General features: G+C 24.9%; 1 protein-coding gene across 4 annotated transcripts in view; it reads right to left on the bottom strand.

Moving 5' to 3' along the window:
- LOC132922056 (probable G-protein coupled receptor No18) overlaps positions 1 to 12,340 on the bottom strand; it is a 76,280-nt gene extending 63,940 nt beyond the window's left edge. For 2 of the 4 annotated variants that reach the window (XM_060985364.1, XM_060985365.1), the window contains exon 1: positions 11,814 to 12,340. The gene's annotated coding sequence lies outside the window, so the exon portion shown is untranslated. The remainder of the gene's footprint in view (positions 1 to 11,813) is intronic. The other 2 variants (XM_060985363.1, XM_060985366.1) reach the window with 1 other exon arrangement.
- Positions 12,341 to 19,746: the final 7,406 nt, after the last annotated feature.

Here is a 19,746-nt window from a genome sequence, read left to right as displayed (position 1 = left end):
CGTGGACCATTTCTACAACCAATATTTAAATTTAAAAATAAAAACACGTAATATACACGATTAATCCCAACAACATACGCTATACTTAGATCATTTTTTAAATACTGTTATATTTCATTATCACATTGAAATTAATTGTGTACATCCATTACCTATGTAATAATAATTACATTACATTAACTTTTTCAATAGAAAAGTATTTTGGTTTTTTTTTATTAGATTACATAATTTCAGTAAATAATTTAACAAACATCCTTTGTGTTATACTCGGATATTGTTATAGTATATAATATAAGCAAAATTTATATTTTAGCTTATCTTTTTCAGATAATAGTTTAACCAATTATTGATATTTTTAAAATAATTTTGATTAAATTACTAAATTTTCAAAATATTGACTTACAAAACTTCATTAAGAAATTAAAATTCAAACTAACGAATAAATTTTAAACTGTAAATTATAATTATTACTCAATATTATATATTTTTTAATCTTTTTTATTATTTCATTATTATCTATACCTATAATATTAATATTACTTAATAGTTGTTAACTCGTTTAAATTAATTTCTTGTGCTAAAATTCCATAAAACACGACATATATTTCCCATATGATTAAACTACTTAGACTAAATTAGGTAGAGTTTACAACATTTTAATTTAATGAAATAAATTTTGTTTTCTTTTAACCATTTAAATGTTTTTGAATAGTATTACTTATCACAATGGGAGTAATATAGTTTTTATTGTTATTAAAATTTTCTTGGTATATAATGATATGATACATTTTTTTTTTTTAATTTTTAGTTGAGATTTTGGCTGTATTATTTTTTTGTACAGTGGTAATTTATTACATTTTACTAGGAAAAACATCGCATTATTTTAATATTATTGGTCATGTAAATCAAAAAATCGAATAGTAAGAATATTGAGAAATATTTATAGGTACTTATGATTTCAAACCATCATTATACTTTTTACACTTAACATAATAATGCTAGAAAACCATTTCGTTCAAGCCTAACACGGTTATTATATTTTCTGAGTATTGCCTGAAAATATTGGTTATTCGTATTTAAATAATAACTTGAGTCTATAAATAGTTTAAAAAAAAAATACATTTTCTAGTATATCCATCATAGATACTATACTCGTATTACTACGATTTGTTGAATTCCTAATCACGAGCTTGTAACGCATTTACATCGGTTTTATAATGCATGTTATTAAAAAATATATATTTTGAAGAGCAATTTAATTTGATAACATTATGAAGGGTTATTAAATATTGCATAGTATAGTATAATATTCGTACAACAACTAAAAAGTGTCGAGACTTGCTAACGCCCGTGTATTATTTGAAATGGTCGACATATTTTAATAACGTTACATTTAATAATAAAAAGAAATACATATAATAAAGTAAAATAAATAAAAAGGTCATATTGTATACACAACGAACACAAACCATAATATGAACTTATATTGATATAATTGATATTTATTTCATAACGGAATATGAACCTTATTGTTTCTGTGTTAAAGTTATCACTTCGTTGAAACTCATCCAAAACAAAAAAACTCTTAAACCATATAATATATTATACTATACATGAACTTGCTGAATATTATTTTATTACATAATATAATATATAATTTAAATCACTTGGTCGTGTTAAGATGAGAGAGACCTGTATGTGTTGTTTTCATATTGCATATGTACAATAGAGACCATTTAATGAATTGACTAATTATTCAATTTCTCGGCGAGATTATGGTCTAGACTCTAGAGTATCTCGGTAGCTTTAATTATTATTTTAAATTTTAATTAAATTATGATAGTTTTAAAATGTATAGATGATTCACAATTTTAAAATGATCTTATCTTGCTTCATAATTAAAATATCCACAGAACTCTCCAAATTTCCGTAGTTAATAATCTTCTTTTACCTTTTTATAATTGGTCAATTAACTGTATTTTTAAAAATATAAGAGTAAAATGGTTTATCGCGAATATAAAGTTTGTAAAATAGAGACAAGACATGACATGTTCATGCCTTTCTCTTAACTATTAGTAAAATTATCATTAGTCGCTAAATTAAACATATAACCCCAACAATATTGTTATACAATTTGATAATATAAATATGTGTTAGTCGATAAATCATTTCCTAATGTCTTATGACGTGATAAGAATGTAATAACTATTTATAAAAGTGATAAAATATTTTTTTATTGGCATAGTATAATTAGTTATATTTCATATGCTTGTATTACTGATCTGAAGATAGGAAAGCTATTTAAAATATATAACTATAAAATAAAGTTGTATTATTGTGTTTTTATTTGAGTTGTTGTATAATAACAGAAAGATTATTCATTTTTCAATACATATAGATAGTACACCTATTCGTATTTAACAGTAATATAAGTTATATATTAAAATGAAAGTAATAAGAATTGGTTTTTAAAAACATAAAACATATCGAACATTTCTTGTTATTTGATAAAATTATATTACCTGATATTATTATACATAATAATGATAATAATAATAATAACAAAATAAATAAAAAATAAAAATGGTATGATTAATAGCTTACTACAACATTATTATTATTGTTATAGCTTTAAACGATATATCTTTATTAACGTGAATTCAGTTTGAAAAAATAAATCAAAATTGGATGTAATTATATAATATAAAAAAATAAAAAATATAAGCTTTATATTTATGGTATTTTTATAGTACCATACTGAATGAATTTATACTTTGGTTATGTATTGGAAAATTTCGTAGTTGTATACCTTATCGCCAACGTAACAATTATTTAAAATTCATTATTATTATTTATTTTAGTCTCACGTTAGAAGTTAATATTAAACGCATATGAAATATATCAGGTAGATGTAAAAAATATAAAGATTAACTATTTTTCAACTTTTTTTAAAAAAAAAAATCTGTCCTTAGTACATTTCAGGTCAAAAAACACTTATCCAGTATGTACATTGAAAAAATACGAAACCAGCCGGACTAAAAACTTTTGACGGAACCTAAATGATTTGGGTGAAAAACAAATCCTGTACAACTTTATTGCAGGTAATCAATCGTTATATAAAATGAAACAATATAGGTAATATCAGTACTTATTAAAATAAAGGGTAAGAAGTTTAATAAAATGTCATAAAATTATAACAAATTTTTATTGCTTGAAAATTATAAGTAATTTGAATACTATTACCTAATTTGTAGTAATTTATTAACCTATTAAAAAAAAAAGTTGATTTATGCCCCACATGAATTCAAGCTCTTAGAAATTCTAGTTATTTTTTTTTCAATTTTATTATTTCCATCATCCGTCGCACGTATTTATGTTTTATGTTTATAAATGTTGACCTATACTTTCCGATTTTTAATGTGAAGTTATGTGCGCGAATTTTCATTATGGATAAAAACCATTGTTTGTAATCACTAATCATCGATTAGCGACCCATGGAAATTATTGTACGTGTTAACTAGAATAATGACATATTAGTGCACACTTTTTTTTTTGTCAAATATGGAAAATAATGAGTTTTATAATTTTCAAACGTTACTACGTATTGCATTATACAGTATTATACACGTTATATTTACCACAGATAAATAATGTACTATTCTGTTTGTAAATATAAAAAATGAGTTCATATAATAGTATATAATATTATAATATACAAAACAATAAATAAACCACGAAAAAAAATGCAAAAAAGAAGCTAAGTAAGTCACACTGTTGTAAAGTTAGTGTCGAGTGTACCTTGTTATTATATTGATTATTATGATAAATTTATTAAATTTTAATTCAATGTTAAACCATTATTGCATAATAAAACGATTATGATTGGAAACAATGTATACAATTGTATTTCTCAGGATGTTCTATAATTTATTTATATTGTTGGGTATTAGTAATATGGAAATTGTATTTATTTTTACCAAAACCTTAACATTTAAAATATTATATATTTATATCATAATTTATTATCTTTGTTTTTAACTTGTAATACTCACATACCATAAAATGGTGCTAATATATTCATACTATAAATAGTCTAATATTAATAAAATTGATTTAAACTTTTTTTTTTTATAGAAAATAATAATATTAATAATATGTCTAATAGTGAAAAGTTATAGGTTACTAAACAATATATTTTTGAATTATAAAAAAATAATATTTTTATAATGATAAATAAAGATTTTTATGAAAAATTCATAAAAAAAAACCTTGCATTAAATAGTCAACTTCTTGATCAAAAATACCTAGGTAAAGTTCTTATAAAAAAACATATAAAATATTTATACAATTTACATGTATATAAAGTATTAATATTATTGTTTGGTGAAAATTTTCAATTATTTACAATTATTCTTTTTAAATTAAAACCAAATATCAAAAATGTGTACCTATTTCGTAACTTAATCTCCGGTTTTTTTTAATTTTAAGTTTTTCTCGATTATTAAAAAAAGTATATAGACCCACACCCCATATATTCATATCTATTTTTAATTTTCTATGGAAAACCGATCTTAAGTTGATGATCATAACAGTTCTACTGCTTCAAAAGGCGACGACAGACATATACAATTAAATTAAAAACACATTGTCGTAAAATTAACAGATAGGTATGCAATGTTTGTTGTTCCACTCAGAATCTAAATCATTTAGATGATTAGTAATTTATACGCGAATACGGAACAACAATAATATTATTATGCATATGATAGAGTGGCATATAGCACACATATTATGTAAGCGTATAAGAAATTATTATGCATTAAAGCGATCGCGATGGTGTACGTGTTATTGAACGCAATTGTACAAATAGGTACGAAAAAAACGTCTTACAAGTTATATATTATATTATTAATGTAACTGTATAATATATTGTGTTTATAAGAAGTATAGAGTGTTTATATTTTGTAGTGAATTATTTTGCTTACAACAAGTACCGCGTATATCATTTTATTATTGTTATCTATGGAACATAAACATTGATTTCGCACATGTACGTAATTTTATGAATAATAAACGAACCAATGACTACAATGAAAAAAAAAATTGAAATGTATTATAGTCCCTAAGTAAAAAATAAATATATTATACCGTGTTTTCAAATACTCAGGATAAATGTATCATAATTATTATTAATTATACGTTGTCGATTTCCTATCGAATCACCACCAGCTGCATGTAAAACGCGAGCGGAATAATAATTTTCAAAACCTATTAAATTATTAATACTGTGTTCAAAAAGCATGTACGCGTTCGTATCGTAATAAACACGCATATGCCACTATTCTATGCATAGTATATTCAACAATAATTAGTCGAGAGCAATCACACCTGTACAAAAATACTAATTCGGATTGATCATAATTTATGGTATACGACGATTCGGACGTTTTGGCGAGGAGGCTTGGGTGATTTAACAACTATGTACTCCACTAGGCTGCTATAATGATACAATAATATTGAACACATTCCAACAACAAATATGATTTTTGTTTTCCGAAATAATAATAACGCGCTATATACGCGTATAAAGGTTGAGAGATATAGAAATAGTCTAGTGTATTGTTTGGTTAGGGTACACTGAAGTCATAAAAAAAGAAGGTTAACCGGAGAATGATGGTCATATTTCGTTTCTCAAAATCGTCGTTATAGTGATATAGACATCAACAGACCGTATAAAGTTGTCACCTTGTATGCGATTCATCCTATAGATATTTCTGTGGATGAAAAATTGTTTCTACTCAAAAAACTCGTTTGCAGGACTCGCTCGCATTTCAACTGGTTAATAATGTGGTTTCATTCCCTATCCTTAATTGTTTTCAATATAAACCTGAAATGTTTTCAAACAAAAATTTTGTAAACATGTTAATATTATTATTATTGTACATACAGTATAACTTCATTGAATTGAGTGTTTCATATAATAATAATATATGCCAATAAATTACGACTATTATTATTATTATAACACGGTACTTCATCATTGCAATATTTTTTATAAAAACTTTTTTTTCATTGTTATTTCAAAACATTTTTTAATATAAAACTGACCATTTAGCAGTTACGGGAAAGAAACTTTGTTATGATTTATTTATCGACTGTATTATTAAATGGTTTTTCGACGGGAAGTAGTTTACAGCTTAACCTACAACACGCGTTATATAATACGGTTTATCTGTTTAATTATTATTGCATACGGAATATGTGAAAAAACAAAAAAAGTAAATAAAATATACTAAAAAATTAACTGAACTTAACCTTACCTTGCAGTATATAGTATAATAATATAAGTATTAAGTTCTATATTATAAATTAATAAAAAAAAAACATGGTATGCATATAATTGAAATTATACTAATAAAATGTATGGCTCAAAACAATTTAGAGAGTTGAGCATTGATCATACTTTATAAATTACTCCTTGTATATTAGTCAATTGTTGTATAAATACACATTATGTTCGTTATCATCATAAGTACAACGTAATACTTTAACCTAACCATACAATTTTAAACGCATATTTTTGAAAAAATACCAAAGATTAAAAATGTAATAATATATTTAATTTAGTATTATAATGATACATTTACATGTAAAAATCAACAATTAATATAAGTATAAAATAGACAATTTTAATGGTCATAGATTTTTGTATCTTTGTTTATGTTTTCATTGAACTATTTTTTCAAAAAATATGTAAATCGTGTAAGTCATATAAATGTATGCTTTAACACATCCTAGCATCATTTGATTTGCAATAAACACTGAAGAATTTAATAATCATATTTAAGGAATAATAAATTGTCATACCTTCATATAATACTCAACAATTATTGTATTTTTAAAAAAAAAATCAAGAACTATGTTTGAAAAATAATGTATTTTATATGATTTAATTATAATATGTTTGTTAATGGGTTTATCGCAAATATAGTTTATATGGTATTTAATATAATATACAAGACATAATAAATTCCAAAATGCACAATCGATTTCGATTAAAGTATAACACACAACTAGCGATCGGGTTTCTGGTACAATATATTACCGATTTAACGCAAATAGGGTGTAACCCACGAGGAGTTGTCATTTATTGTACGTTTACACTACTAAAGCACCGTCGCATCTACGAATAGCACGTACTGTACCCACTATGATATATCTACTGACGTTTTATTTATTGTATATAATATTCCGGTCGTGGTTCGGGTGGAAACGGTATACAAAATTATATCACTCTTCATGGGCAAAACACAAATAAAATAAAAACAAACACTAAGAATAAACTTTGAACGCGTTTACATATGAATCGGTAGGTATCTTCCTAGCTCGGTGATGACGTCCACGTACATCTATATAATACGTATAGGTGTGTACAGTATTGTAGTGTTTATTTTTTTATTTGCATTGTACTCTGGCCAAAAATCCCCAAACGCACTAGAGAATGAGAAATAACGATTTTGCATTGATATTCACTTAAGTCAATATATAATTTCGATAAACCCGTGAAATTCCGCCCACGACGAGTCCAAACCAGTGATGTGATTAAGGAACATGTAGTTGCGGTCTGGTTACCAGAACCATCACGCAACAGAGATTTTAAATTTTTAAACGCTTTACAGAAATAAGACACGTATGTCCGCCGCACGCCCATTTCTATCTCCGCCATTGTGGACCACATGGCGACGATTTATAATCCTTCATAATCGTATTTATTTATGTACATTATAGATCCGAATTCCCGGAAAAAACGCACGTCGAAAATCCGTATACTTGGAAGTACTTATATTATAATATATAAACTATAAAGGTATACACATTTTGCGACACTCAATTTATGAAAAGATAAATATAATATAAGATAATATTATAATTGAGAATGTTACAGGCAAAGTATTATACAAACCATATTGTTTTAATCTCGGAAATTTATACAAAATACTTCTTCAAAACGTTCAGCGCTGTTCTCGTATAACTATAAAACCAATATGTACCCGAGCACGGTCCAATTGTTTGCATAAGACGTATGAAATTCGCGTAAAAGTAAAAGTATTTGATTATTAAATTGTATTTCTTATCATCGAAATCAAAACAACCCTACTTAAGTTTATATTAATGAGCTTAACGAAAACAAATTATTTACATGTTAAATATAGACATCTCAAAACTTATGGTGGATTTTATGGTAACTCAAAAATGAACATCTTTATGTTGCCACCTAACCGACCATCAACATGCATAAAATGTAATATTACCACATTTCGCATTTAAATCGTGATTGTTATATGATGTATGCCAATACAATGTTGTTTCGAAGTCAAAATTAATAATTTTATAACTACAGTATACATTTTCTTAAGTTGCATCAAAGTTATTTATGTTTCGATACAGATAATTATAAAAGCTGAAAATGCGACAACGTATCGTACAAAATGTTAATTTTGTCAAAAGTTTTCTAATGAATAACGACGACGACACCGTAAATCAATATTTTACACGCTCGTGAACCTATGATATATTATTATTTGTCAAAAATAAATGTATTTTATGTGCGTATATTATATACAGAGTGATTATTTTAACAAAAATTATCTTGAAAAGTATAACGTTTTCAAAGTATATATTTTTTTTTACAATATTTTAATCCGTTATAAATTATGAAATTAAAAATCCAAGTTAAAATATAAAACAGTAAAAAAAAATAACAGTCAAAAATATAATGTTATTTTTTAATGACTTAAATCTTGAGTGACACAAAAAAAATATTTTTTACAAACATCTAATAATTTTCGAGGTAATGATTGTTTACTTTAAAAAAATCATCATGTATTTTAAATAAGAACTTTGTTTTGGTGAAACTTTTGTACACTAACTGAACTTTTGTCAACTTGCTGTATATTTGACGGGATAGGTTTTTTTTGTACAAAACTTTTACATACCTTAAGCAACATAAAAAAGTATGATTTTCCTATAGGAACATATTGTTATAATATATTAATGATTACTTATTTCATAGTAAAACTACAAAGTTCGGTTAAGGTACATACAGAATAACATCAGTTATAAACATTTTAAATCTATAACATTTTATGAGATGTAAAAAAGCAAATCTAGAATTAGTAATTTTGTAAGTCAAAATTATATTACTATATTTGTTTAATCCTACATATCGAGAATAATTATAGTCTAGAATCTAGATAAGTACAAAGAGCATTATAATATAGAATTTATTATAATTAATTACATTACATTGTATTATAATGAGTACTATTACATATAATTATATACAAAGTAATCAATTTAAGTGTTTACATTGATTATTTCAAAAAATTATATTTTTTTTTTACAGAATTTATTATTTAAAAATGTAAGTTTTGAAAAATTTATATTGTTAAATTTTTTTTCATTTTTATATTTTACTTTTTTGAATTAAAAATTAGGTTATTATAATATAATATTCCTATGCAGAATATTTTTCAGAGTATTTCGATACATAAGAATTGAATTTAAAATAAGTAGTCAAGTATTATTCCACAAAATATCAGTTCATTACTTCATTAAGTTAAACTTTTAATTATTAAAACTTACTAATATACTAGTTCGAAATTTGATTTTTATATATTTAAATACTCCAATAATAATATTCAAATTCGAAATATGAAGTTATTAAAAATGAATGATGTAATTTAAAAAAGTAAAAATTTAATTAATTATAACGATAAAAATAGTGATATTCATATTTTTTTAGAATGTTGTTTTAAAATGACTAAGTGATGAAAATAAATATTTTCAAACATGTACAAACTTTTTAAAATAATGAGTGTAGACACTTGAATGAATCACCTGGTTCATATATATATTATTATGTTTTGATATACCTTACTATAAAATATTATCGTTTTGTCGTTAATGGAAATGCCATTTCATAATAATGTTATTTTTGTGATATTATCATGTTATTATTTCAATTGTATTATGATTATACGATATAAATATATAATAATATATTGCAATGTACATACTATTATACTATAATAGTAATAAGTCATGGTCCCGTACGCGCAAAAGCATCAATATTGCATATCCAATGCGCCGTGTTAATGTTTTAATATTTTATTAATAATAATTGTATTATTGTCTTGTGGATACATCTGAGTGTAATATTTAGTCATTTATAAGCTTGAAATATTTTACAGAATCGTGCAGAATGCATTTATACATATATACAAATACAGTAATTATGTTTTATCATACATCAATTATTCAGAGAATAAAATTAAATTTGCTTTATGTGGAAATATCAGTTATGTTTAGTATAATATATCAGCAGTATGTATTAAATGTTCAAGAGGAAATTTTCATACTCTGTATTAGTGAACTGCAAATACAAATTAAAATAATTTAGATTTGGTAATAAATAATAAATACTATTCATTTATTATTTTAATGTGCATTATTAAATAACATATAAATACGAAATGAGAATTATTATATATGATATTAATCGTATGGAATACGTTGTATACAGGTTTCCATAATATTCAAATAGAACAATCACTTCCAAGAATTAATTTAAATTTGAAACTGTGGCTTAATGTATATCTTATAATATAAATCATGTACTTTTAATTTTTAATTTTATGTAACCTTGTATCTAAATTTAATGTGTGGTTATGATATTTTAATACAATTTTAGTTTTAATATAGTTATAACATTAATGATATTACTTATAACAAATCTTTATTGAATTTTTACAAAATGTGTAAGGAGATTGATTGTCTGTGTCATCCAATTTATTATTGCCTTTTGTTTCTACTTTTTAATGACTAATGACTAATAAACATGCAGTGTAATTAATAAATAAAAATTAATTATATATAAAAAAAATAATCTATAATTAATAATGATATTTTACTTTATAATATACATCAATAAGATATCAATATATTTCGTTATTGTTTGAACACCATCTCAGTAAAATTATTGATAAACGAATATGAAGTTTAAAAATTGTAATTTTATTTGGGACACTAAAGATGAAAAAAATATTAATTTTCGATAACAAAAAATAATATGTAAAACTTTTGGTATTTAAAATACTTAAAACTTCTAGAATTAAAAGTTTTTATAACGAATAATGAATAATTTTATTCAATGAACTATATTAAAATTAATGGAAATAAAAATTAAGTTAATAAAAGTGCACTTCAATACAAAAAGAAAACTTTATTTTTGTTGCTATTTTCTTCTATATGATCCCAAATAATATAATTTACCTGTTATTTTTTAATAATTATTCTCTCTAATATCTCAATGACTATCATTTATATAAATGGTAATTTTTATACATTAAAAAGTTGTAACATGATTGTTCTTCAAACACGAAATTGATAATTATTAAGGTTTTAACGCGTTTTAGGAATTAAATTATTTTTAATAGTTATCATAAGTTTAAATATCATAAAAACAAATTTTAACTATAATACAAAGTAACTATAGATCTTTCCTCGTTATAAAAAACTGATTATCAAGCATAAAATGTCTCTACACGTCACTATATTAGATGTGTTCGTTTTGAGTCATTGGAGGTTCGAGTGAAGAATAAACCAGTTGTTAAATTTGGACAAAGAATAACAACAATATATAATTTAAAAAAAAAATGGAGGAGAAACACTCATATGTATGTGTCCGTAACAGATCTAACGTTGTCGTGACCAGAAAATCATATCAAAATAAAATATTGAGCATCACTCACCCGAGGCGTGGTTGAACGCTCAAGGAGGCTCAAGAATACCGATCCCGACTAGACGGGGCTACCACCGCTAACTGTTCGTCCAAGAACGGTAGATGCATACTGAAGACACCACCCGTATACGTACTATGTTATCACGTGACGATTACAAGTTTATAAGTTTTGTTATTGCAAATCGGTATTGCGATCACGAGACGACGAGGACGTTTTTTTTTTGTTTTTATTCGCTTCTCGCCGAGACGCGCACTCCTCCGCGAAAATACCAAAAACACACGTTCGACGCACTCGGACGCTACGTAATTATTGAACTTATAAACGTGACTATTTGCTCAATAGGCGGGTACGTACGCATTCGTGTGATTAGAGGTACAGCGCGGTCGGGGGATAACGAGTCCGTCGACGAACACGCGCGAGTCACCCCGCCCCCCGGTCCGGAAAAACTGGTCGTTTTACGGCGGCGTATGAACGACGACTGATGCGAACGGACAAGCGGCGGCATCGGTGGTAACGGTGACAGTCGTGTAGTCTCGCCCGCCGCCAACGTCAAATCTCGCGCGCGCCTCCCCGCGGGCGAGTTCTGAAAATGACCATCGTGGCGTCACGCCACCGTAATAATAATAATACCATTAAAACGCCGAGACAACTGCAGCTGCTATTGCTCGACCTCCGACCCCCGTCACTCGGACGCGGAATATTATTAATAATCGCACGGCGGTGATGATGGCCAGAAATTTAATTATTTAAATCACCGGACACGCGTTTTGTCGTCGTCGTCGAATATTATCGTTTTCGTCGAACGACCACCACTACCCCGTCATAACCTAACCGTGACCACTATAATATCTATAATTCCACACATAACGAATCTTCGTATGATTATCCTGTTCAATGTGACATATTCCCCGACGTCATATTATATATATTATAATTATCCCTCTTGAATGCAACTCGTTGCATAGATATACGACGACGGATGGTGATAACTGATAATGCATACGTCTTTTTTATTGCAAAAGCTTACAAAGGTATTTGGACTGTGTTACTACATAATATCATGTTAAATTGCAAATCATATAGGAGCAACGATTCAGAGGGAGCTTAAATCCTCAATTTTGAAACCAGCAATCGTATGATTCATGCCATTTATAATAAATTGATATTAACATTAATTATGCAATACAAATAAATTAATAATAATTTTGTAATTATCAAAATAATACTGTTGGATTTACGGTTAGGAAATGTTGACATAATACGAGTATTAGTCGTGATTCGTATAAAACTAATTATCAATATCGAAACTTTCAAAAAATATACATTGTTTTTTATTAAAATAATTATTTATTACAAATATTTAATTACAAGTATTCTTAAAACATTATGGTTTCTCTATCTTCTATAAGCAAAGCTCGAGTTGAAGGTAGACAGTTATTTTCTTAAAATATACACACTTTATATATTTATAATGAAATGCAGACTATATAGAAATGATGACAAAATACAAAGTAATTTCTCGAGTTTACAATTTAGATATAAAACAATTTGATAAAGATTTATTAATAATAATATTATTTTATTTACTCTATGATGTTTTTTTTAATTATTATTTAGATAATTGAATTATGTAGGTCTGAAATAATTAACAAATTGCTGACCTATACCTTTTTTTGTATGCTTTACATTTATATTTAAATTAATATGTCTTAAAGACTCACGTTTACTTATAAATGGATCCAGTTTAGAGTGATTGTTTGATATAAATGATAAAGAATATTTTGTATAAAGCAAATTAAAAAGGAAGTACACATATATATCTTTTAAATTAAATATAATAATATAAATTACATAATATTTCTAAATGGTCACTACAAATTCATTATGCATGTTTATTTCCGAGATATTATAAGGGACACGTCATACTAAACTCTGAGATATCGTCACATACGTGATCTGTAGGATTAAAAGAACTTACTTGTGTATTAAACATTTATCCTGATAATTAGACTATTTATGAATTATGATAGAGGAAAAAAGTAGGAACTAGTAAAAAAATTCTTTCATTTTAGCTATAATATTACCTATCTATATGTTTTTTTTGTTTGTGTGAGCTTGCTATTGTCTTTCATCACTTTTAAGATCAAAACAAATGTAAGTTGAAATTATATTTATTATTGAGTCACTAGAAGGCCTCCTTCCTCACGTATACCATTGTTTAGTTTTTTCTATATAATGTATCTAATATATTTATTATGTTTTGGAGTATAGACTGTAAATATTTTTTTTTTGTTAAAAAAATTAAATTTAAGAGTGATTTGTGATAGATAATTTTGATCTTGTATTTACTTAGGGGGCAAAAATACATACACATTAAATAAATATAAAATATTCATAGAAGTAGAGGCTAATATCTCATCTTCACTCAAAATCTTTTATCGTACACAATAATGTATATGATATTATAAATATATATATATAAAATACATTTAACACATTCATTACCTATCCAACGATGAAGTACATTCAAAACTTACTATACATCAGAATAACTATCTTAGATTTGCTATTATTACAGATCATGTACAATAATTTTTTTTTTATGTATATACGTACGACTATATTAACTATTTAAAATTTATTTAAAATGTATAAGATTTTTGTATAAGCTAAAGTAAAAGTATAGTCTGTCCTGATATTAGAAGCTTTCCATTAACGATATTGTTGTTAAAATAATGTTACAAATTAAATGATCTATAAATATAAATTTTAAATAAATAATTATTATAATACAATTGCCTAATAATAAAACTAAACTTCAGAGTTATTATAGCACTATATTTCAAGAAGAGTCGCTATTATTATTTTTATTTGCTAGAAAGTATTATATTATATCATAATTATTTTTATGACATTTATAAATATTATAATTTAATAATTAATTGTTCAATCATTTTATGTATCATAACATATTGCCACTAATACATACAGTGTAATATAATAGTATATCAACGTTTATATTTCTACGTTTGTTATTCTGTTACATAGATGATATTAAATGTATTTAAATAAAGATAACTATGAATTATGATTTGTTATAGACCCAACACAATAATAATAACGTCATGAAATAAACTGGGTGATTTACCAAGCACGCTCACCCTTCATTTTTCATTTAATAATGACTTTGCTCCAATTTTGATTCGTGGTATTTTTAAGTTTATTTAAAGATCATGTACTAAATACTTTGATTTATTTATATTTTTAAATTTTAAACAGTGTTCTATGGAGATATAAACGTCGTTTTTTCAAACCTTCTTTACTCCGGTTTGTTAAGCGGATGATTTATTGAATATTTTGTAGTATCCAAATCAAAATGTTAATAAATAGTTTCTAAGTTATTAACCTATTTATATTTAGGAAAATTAATAGACTATAAATTTTTTTTACTAAATATAAAATATATTGTGTTGTATTGAATCTAGTACATATTATAGGTACTCCTCCATTTTTTTTCAAATTATATAATATTGGTTTTTTGATATCAATTAGGTACTATAATTTTCATATCATAATAGCAACTATATTATTCAAATCTATATTATTATGAACATATTATCCTTGGTACACACAGTTAAATTAACTCAGGTACTAATTATTTGAATTTAAATTTAGATACATCAACATTTTCAAAAAAGTCATCTGATTAATAATTTACGAGAAAAAAAAATATTAATTTATTAATAAAGTTTGTATCAAATGTAAACTGTGGATGATGGAAGCAAGTGAAGATGAAGCATGGTATTTATATCCTTAAATACTTATCTTAGAAAATTATTATTTTATAATGTTTTATACAATACTGATAAAGCAGATAGTTATTATAATATACGTAATATAATAATATTATTATATAGGTAAGTTGTTTTTAACTTAGCCCATAATAATATAGATAGTTGTCTAACGAAAAATAGATGCTTCAAAATTAAATTGAATTTTACCCCAATATACATTTATTTTGGAACTTATATTTTCTTTTAATTATTTATTTTTCCATCGTAGTATAATATATTACATGAGAAAACTTCCCAAAATCGGGAAATACAATTAAAAACTTTATGTGTATATTTTAAAGTACACGAGACAAAACTATAACAATAATGCTTTCAATCAAAAAATTTCAAAGATTTAACAGCATGAATAAAACATTAAAATCAAATAAATATTCAAAATTCAACGTTAAAAAGGTACAGACGAGATGAAGGACGTAACATTACATTTTAGTGAGATAAGAATTTTTATAACTATTACACAGAACAAGAAATATTACATTAATTTGAAAAAAAAGGAATGTCACTCTTCTGTATTGTAGTTTACGAGTGTATCTTGCCATGGAGTAGATAACTGTACACAATGTGCTAATTTTTAATTTAATGTTAAATCATTAAATAGAAAAATAATCCTGAACAGAGGCATCTGTTAGACAAAATATTTCTTAAGATATTTTATTATCTATAAATATTTCTATTTATCTTCTACTAATAATAAAATATGTTGAAGAATTTTTTTTCGTAAAAAAAGGGTCACTTATTGTAAATGAGTTAGCTGTTATCAACCTACAAGTTATTATTGATGTAGGGAAATTGAAGATAGATTAATGGTAAGAATACCTTAAAATTAAACTAACTATTTTAAAATTTAAAATTTCAAGTTCCCACGAATAATCGTTTTTGAATTTCAGAAATTTTACAAAAATCCTTTTTTTTATTTAAATATTCAACTTCGTTAAATTTTAAAATTAAATATCTGTAGAAAAAAATTATAATCATACATATAATATCATATCAATCATCGTCATCTTTTATTTATTTAACAATATTTCATTCTGTATAAACAATTATAATTTAAGTAATACTAGTAATAGTAGAATATTATAAAATTTATATGAAATCATATATTTTTATCACTTTTATCGTTATTCAATGATAACTAATTTTAGAATACCATTACTAAATAACAAAAATTATAATAAGATAAATCGTTATTCATTACTAACGTGATAAAAATTTGAATTTATATAACTTGTAAAAATTGTATGACTACGCTATTTTTATTATTATTATTTTTTCTCTCTATTATAACTTAGTCACGGTATGTCTCGAATCGCTGTTTGGTTTTAGATATTTTTATATTATCATGAGACATAATATTAACATTATACCCGTCTAGTGGTGTCTACCAGAAAAGTACACACAATCTTTAGTTTCGTCTAATCGTGCTGGTGCTGCTTCATCTCAATTTTTTTCTCAAGACCTTTAGTATTATACTTTTAAGCAATCTTTAATTGGTTATTTATATTTACAACTGGCTCAATTGCTTGGAACACGCTTTACGTCCAACTATGCGAAACTGTTAGTACGACTAGCCCCTCACCCTTATGTCATATCTACGCTTCTCACAAATCTCCTTAAAGTCTCATTTAAACTTATTAGGGTTGTCAATCTGTGGGTAAATGCTTTTAGAAAGGTCACAAAATTGTACCAAAATGTTTTTTATATAAAAATACTGTATTTGAATAGAAATTCCTTAAATTTACTAATGTATGCAAAATACTTTGGTTATAATATTGTCGTGCACTGTTATCAGATATCGAGACAAATTAAAAATATTGAGATAACAACTTGTTATGAGAAATATATATGAACTTAATAAAGTATTAAATTGATCATTATACGTAGAAAAGGTAATTCATTTTTTATTGACTTTAATTGAAAATATATACCTACTATGGTAAATAAAAAAATATATTAAATACTTAATTATATTTTATTATAGTAAAGCTTATTTTTATTTATCTGAATTTTCTATTTCCAAAAATAACTTAACCTGCAGTTTATTGAAATAATACCGAAGAAAATAATTAAATAACCGTCCATGTTCATTATTATAATAATATATTATATGTATATATATATAATTCTGTCTTATATACTATGGTTACCGGATCGTTTGTTTTTGTTTTTAATTAAATTATTAAATAATTATTATAGTTAAGTTATCCAACAATAGGCTAGAGTAATATTAGGAATTGGAATTAAGTTCATCTATAATTTTTGAAAGAAGAAACTACCCACTAACGACCCTCCTGATTTATTTTTATTATAAAAAAATATTTATTATTTAAATATTGAAGACAAGCACTAGTTATGATTTTGATTGTATATATTTTATAATTTGTATTCATCAGTTATATCTCTTTTTGGTATTTTTCTTCATACCTTGAAATAAAATGCTCTACAATATGGTTTGAACAATTTGTAAAAAAAAACCAGTAAAGTTAGGTTTACTTAAAACTAGTTAGCCATCAGGATTTCCGAAGAAACGGCTAGACTCAATACATAAACCATATTTATAAACTTTTGAAAGTAGTGAATCTTTTTGGGTATTGGCCAGTTGCCCTCAACTAGGGTTTATAGCATTTTAAAAATATACCAGTTGCCTTCAACCAAATGTGCCAGTTTCCCTCAAAATAAATATATAATAATCATAATTATTGTATTATTCATATTATTTTTACAAATTTTACCGATCATTTAACACTACTTTTTTTATTATATGCATTTTTTTTATGTTACAAAATACAATACCTATATATCTTTATATGTTATTGAAAATATAATTTTATATTATTTTATTTTTTTGAAAAATAACATTGTATACCGCTTATATTTATTGTATTTATCCTTTTATAATAATATTATTATTATTTAACTTATATACCAATTTATCTCTCCTTTTTTATGGATTGGTATTATATACTTATTATAATCATGTATATAATATATGAAGGCAACTTGTACATTTAGTTGAGGGCAGCTGGTGCATTTTGCTCTAGATAGTTTGAGCCGTTTGAGGGGAATTGGTATAAAAAAAGGTACTTTTGAGGGAAACTGATACACGCCCATCCGTTTTACCTATAACAAACACATTGTGAAAAATAATATATATTAATATTATATGTGTATAATAATACAATGAATCACTCGAATTCCTTAACATGATATATTATAACTTATAATTTATAAGCGAGATAAAGTCAATATAATACATTTTAACCGTAAATTACAAAATTGTCTAATTTATAAAATACGTTCAGTCATTTTATCGCAACTTTAAATACATATATACGTATAGTTCTATACCAAATACTACATTCTATACGAATTTAATCTTGTCAACTATAATACTATAGATATTATGTATTTATGCAATACTAAATTACGGGTAAGTTATGTTAGGTAATAGGTACGGAATCATTCGTATTCAAAGAAAAATTAATTATAATTAACACCATCTAATAACATAGTCACAACTATTAGTTAAATTATTGTTCTTATATGTATGTGTACTTATACATAATTTATAACTATAAACTAATTCAAATACATTAAAATGTAAAAATTTTATGAAGACTCGTTGTTGGAATATATAGTCTTAATTAGTATTAATAATATATTATGTATTATGTGGTTTAACACCATGTTTTGGATTTATTATTTTCACCATAGATTTATTTTCTAATTGTGTTTACCTAAAGAAGTTTTCACCCAATTTTATACTTATATAAGAGTTTTCATAGGATCAAAAGTTATAGCAAATTGTTAATGAATCAAACCACGGGTAAGTTTTAATTTCGTTACCTTCTACACGACGTTATATATTATACTTCCGTTCTTCAGGTCAACCCTATATTACGCAGTGTGCATGCAATATTTACTCGTTAAAACTGGCAATCAACGGCCTAGGGCGTAATATACAAGTGATTCATTAGACGTCAGAGTTGACAAGCGAAAAAAACACAATGTTATAAAAAACATCAAAGTGGTGAAATGGAATGAGATCAAGTATAACAATTAAATATGTTTTGAATAGAATATTATGT

The sequence above is a fragment of the Rhopalosiphum padi genome, chromosome 2 (genome assembly GCF_020882245.1).
Source record: "Rhopalosiphum padi isolate XX-2018 chromosome 2, ASM2088224v1, whole genome shotgun sequence".
NCBI classification, from domain to species: Eukaryota; Metazoa; Arthropoda; class Insecta; order Hemiptera; family Aphididae; genus Rhopalosiphum; species Rhopalosiphum padi.
Note: the sequence above shows the minus strand (reverse complement) of the source record. Positions and strands in the feature narration are given on the sequence as shown.